Genomic DNA, 4,922 nt, shown 5'->3' with positions numbered 1-4,922 from the left:
TCAAGGCGTTACGCCGTACACGACCGAAAAAATAGAACCGCGATTCTGTCCGACGAAACCGAAGTTCCGTCGGGGTCGACGCCAAATATTTTACGCCGAGCCCTAAACGCCGAGTTTCCGTCGTGTTTTCTGCCGAGTGGGAATCCAGCTTTAAGGGCCCCAATTGCTTGTCGGCACGCTGGGCCGCAATGAGTTCCTCATTGTCAAATTTAACTAAGAGCTGAGGGGTATCTTTAGCACTTAAAGCAGAGATATGACCAACTTCTATGGATTCAGGTATTCTAGACAAAGTATCTGCTACTACGTTGGAGGTACCGGGGACGTGATTAATGGTAAAATCAAAGGCTTGAAGCCTAGCGTTCCATCTGGCAAACTTGCCAGTAGGATCCGGTGCCTTGTGTAGCCATTTTATGGCGCTATTATCGGTATAAAGTTCAAAATGGGTCCCTTCAACGTAAGGGCGAAAAGTTTCTACAGCAAATAATACTCCTAGGGCTTCTCGTTCAACGGCGGAATAATTTCTTTCGCCGGCATTCAGGGACGTGCTAGCATATTGGATGACTCGTCTTTTACCGTCAATATTTTGGCTTAAAACTGCCCCAAGACCCACCTGACTGGCATCGGTGTGAGTTATAAATCCGTAATTATAGTCGGGGGTACATAGAATTGGTGCGGACCCTATTTTATCCTTGAGAATGTTAAATGCTACTTCCTGAGAAGTAGTCCACTGCCATTTAGTGTCTTTCTTTAAGAGTAGGTTTAAGGGGCTGGCCACCTTTGAAAAATTTTCAACAAATCGCCGGTAATATGATGCCATACCTAAGAATCTCCTCAATTGTTTAATGTTTTTAGGGGCTGGAAAATCTCTAGTTGTAGCCGTTTTATCAGGGTTTACCTTAATACCGGATTCTGATACGACATGCCCTAAGATTTTACATTCATTTTGGCAAAATTGGGTTTTAGAAGCTTTGATTGTAAGGCCAGATTTCCTGAGTCTATTAAAAACCTCCGCCAAGGTTTGTATGTGACTATCGAAATCTCGAGAAGCTATAATAAGGTCATCTAGATATGCGCATACGCCTTTATATGACAAATCTAAAAATAGGGAGTTAACCATTCGCTGAAACGTGGCGGGCGCGTTAGTCATTCCAAACATAAGAACTTTGGGTCGAAAGAGCCCACGGTGCGTTACAAAGGCGGCCATATCTCGATGCGGCTCATGAAGGGGTACTTGCCAGTAGCCCGCTCGCATATCTAAGGTGGTTATGTATTTGGGGTTTTGAATTGACTCCAGGATATCATCGATACGCGGTAGGGGATATACATCGCGCCGTGTAACAGCATTCAATTTGCGGTAATCTATACATAATCGGAATCCACCATCCTTCTTAGGAATGATGATGATAGGGCTGGCCCATGGGCTATTGCCGGGTTCGATAATATCCTGGCTAATCATTTCGTCTATAGCTTCGTAAAAGACCTCGTTTAGGTATGGAAACGCGGTAAAGTGGTACGGAAATAGGCCTAGTATTAATTAAATCAATATAATGTTCGACAGTAGTTATTCGACCCGGTTCCTTAGAAAAAATTATTTTATATTCCTCCACTAATCCTTCCAAAATTTTCATTTGCTCGCTAGGCAAGGAGGTGGTTTCCAAGGCCTGACTAATCCCTTCTTCGTCTATGACATCCCTCGCGTCATAATAAGTATTGTGATTATTCCGCAGCTCATTAGCCGTGGCTAGTCTACATATGTTACCATGGGTTGAATCGTGGAGCCCTTTAAAATAACAATTAAAATTCTAGGAGAGCGGTAGCTCTCTTAGATAAGACCTCATACTGCTCTTAATATATAATGAAGGTTTTTTGTTTGGATGTAGTTTTTTTGTATTGTATTAATAGTTTTGAAAAAAATCCACTGAACTAAAATTCGGACCCTTAATATGTGGTTAAAAGTTCAAAGAGATCCCTCCATTAGTTTTTTTTATAGAAAATAAAGTTGCTAAGGGTGGGTGGTTTTCATTTCCATAAAAAAATTCAGTCATTTTGACCAAAAAAGAGAAATTTTCCCATAGGAATAACATGGGAAATGTTTGCTGTGATGGCCAAAGCTACTCGACCATTTTTTTGAAGACTATTTATTCGATAGGTCTGAAAATGGTTTTAAATGAATGGTTGAACATTAAACTGGTGCCTTTCGAAGTTTTATTGAAAATATTAATATTAAGTATTACTTTTTGTACTTTTAAGCACATACTTAAACTTGCGACCTTTTATTCTGTTGGAATTACGTGTTTTAATCATGGCTAAAATCATAGAGAAACGTACTGTTGGACTTACGCTGTTTTACCGCTAATAGAGCGACTGAGCGAAAATTTTTGTTTACACAATGCGTGTGGCACAGTGGCTATGTCGAGCTTAAGGCGAATTTTTTAACTTTTCACATAAAAGAAGGGGTTAATTCGTCCTCATTTTATTTTAATTTCGTAAGTTAAACCTTATTATAATTTAATACAAAAGAATTTAAATTTAGGATTTAGCCGATAATTTTTAAATTCGCTGATTTCACTAAGCCTCGGTCAAAATTTAAATACAGCTGATTGTATGTAGAGACTAGAGACCAATTGGCCGTGTAGCGTACGTTTTAAGGTGTTTCACCTGGTTCCATCGGCCAACGATAGCCGCTAATTAGGTAATTTGTTTAAATTAAATCAATTTTTGTTGTTTAAAGTAGATTAATGCAAAAGACGCACAAGGGTTCGTTCCCTGGTTTTTGACTGTTGCCACCAGCCAACAGTTACCGCTACGAAGATACGTTTTTTACTGGTAAAATAAATGATAGATTCAATCACACTATCACTAAACCCTGTCACCAATTCATCCAATATTTTTAAATGACGCTTTTCCAATAATTCTTATAGGTTAACAATTTAAATTTTAATTATTTAGTGCTTATTCTAACATAACCTCAAAACAGTAGACAATGGCCATTTTTCCAACGATAACTGTGCAGATTATATTTGGTGCCACCGATAACCACTATGTAGATCATTTTATTGGTTTAAATTAATGGTAATATAATTGAATAATTAAATCACACGATCACTAAACCCTGTCAACAAACCAACCAATGTTTTTTATCCCGGCTCTTGCAATCATTTTTATTAGGTAACAGTTGCGTTTTTAATTACTATTTATAACCGCTATTTAGAATAAACCTTTTTGTTTAAATTAGATACATTTTTGATGTTTAAAGTAGATTAATTCAAACTACGCAGAAGGGTTCATTCCCTGGTTTCTAGACAAGGGTTACCGTTACGAAGATACGTTTTTTGCTGGCAAAATAAATGATAGATTCAATCACACTATCACTAATTCCTTTCACCAAATCAACATTTTTAATTCAGCCTCTTCCAAGCGCGAAATTACAAATTAAGGCTATGTACAGTGTGTTAATTAATTAATATAAATTTTGGATAAATATGTAACACACTATCATTATTAAATTTCTAAAGAGAGGAAAAAAGGTTGAAATTAATTTTCTTTAAATTTTAAAAGCAAATTTGGCTCAAAAAAAAAACCCAGCGCCAGAAGCCTGTCTTATAAAATGTTCACAAGATGATTCGTTCAAGAATGTCTAGAATTAAGTCGCATAGAAGTAATGAATATTTCACCTAAGTCAGCTGACTTGGCCAGGCAGGGCATAGCCCACTCGATCCATGCTCACGGACGCTGCTCTGCCCTTTGCATCTTGCGTCGTGTTACGCGTGATCGAGTGGGCTATGGGCAGGGTAAACAAGTACGGGGCTGCCAGGCTGTCTCTTACACAACAATGATGGCCACTATCCTTTATGAGAAATGCTTCCTTGTCCAGTGGGGGAAGTAAGGCGGTGGCACAGGGCAAATGACCAGTTTAAAAATTAAACCACTGGACCACTAAGAAAATTCAAGGGTAACCAGAGTCCAGACATTAACTCAAAAAGTATAATTGTCCAATCCCTAAGTTTAGCAGACGACGTGACCTGGTCAATTATTATTAAATAGAGAGCTTTCAGATGGGATTGTAGTACGTCAAACCCTCCCAAGTCTTACCGCTGTTCTGGTAGCCATATTGGGTGGTCTCAGCTTCATTCCTGCTTTAAACCCACCCATATGGCAGCGTAAATGATGTCACGAGGCTCATCTCCTTCTCCAACTGAAAGCTCTCTATAGCGCGAGCAGCTTGCGTCCATGAGCGCGAATCGAGTGGGCTATGCTGTCAGGCCGAAACTTTGTCTCAGTTAGACTGCTACAACGAAAACCGAAAACCAGTAACATTAGTCCAAGACATCATCTGAAAGACTCAAAACGATGACTCTGACTCTTCTGAATTTGGAATATCAGTAGAAATGATTCTAGATAATTCTCAGAGTTATTTTAAATATTTTAATACTCAAAGCCAGGGGATAAAGAAAGGCCAAAATAATTTTAGTATGAACATTTGATGTTTTCAGTGATAAATTAATCTCATTGGTGATAACTGATTAACTGGTACAGTCGCCGCAATTAAAAACTTTCTCTCTCGCGACGTCTTGTTTCAATCATAAGCCGCAAATTATTGATCTGATACAATGGGTATAAAAAACGTATCTTATATTGTTGTTTCAATAAATTTTTTACTAAGCGTTTTTTTTTTTTGCACTCTCCACTTTCCATTTCCAACTGCTAAATAGGGGGTTTTGAATGATTGGGATGATTTTAAAGAGAAGGTGAACAGTTGAGCATATTTCGTCCGAATTACCGAATGACATTCCAGTAAAGGGAGAGTGATGTTAATTGTAATTTTCTGAATACACGTCCCCCCCGGAATCAATGCCTCGAGCCATATTCTTATAGATAGAGATACCCTTTAATGTTGCACAAAGATATAATCAACAATTGTG

The 4,922-nt window shown here is 38.4% G+C and overlaps 1 long non-coding RNA gene across 1 annotated transcript; it reads left to right on the top strand.

Annotated features, from left to right (window-relative positions):
• The first annotated feature begins 2,403 nt into the window (after positions 1-2,403).
• Positions 2,404-2,893, top strand: LOC149655982 (uncharacterized). Its single transcript, XR_016370322.1, has 3 exons — positions 2,404-2,486; positions 2,597-2,649; positions 2,735-2,893. It is a non-coding gene; the product is annotated as an uncharacterized LOC149655982 (long non-coding RNA).
• The last annotated feature ends 2,029 nt before the right edge of the window (positions 2,894-4,922 follow it).

Source organism: Phalangium opilio, unplaced genomic scaffold (assembly GCF_054372755.1).
Source record: "Phalangium opilio isolate 3A_F unplaced genomic scaffold, DU_Popi_V2 ptg000078l_1, whole genome shotgun sequence".
In the NCBI taxonomy this organism is placed as follows: Eukaryota; Metazoa; Arthropoda; class Arachnida; order Opiliones; family Phalangiidae; genus Phalangium; species Phalangium opilio.
The sequence above is the reverse complement of the archived record's forward strand: the minus strand, read 5'-3'. Positions and strand labels throughout refer to the sequence as shown.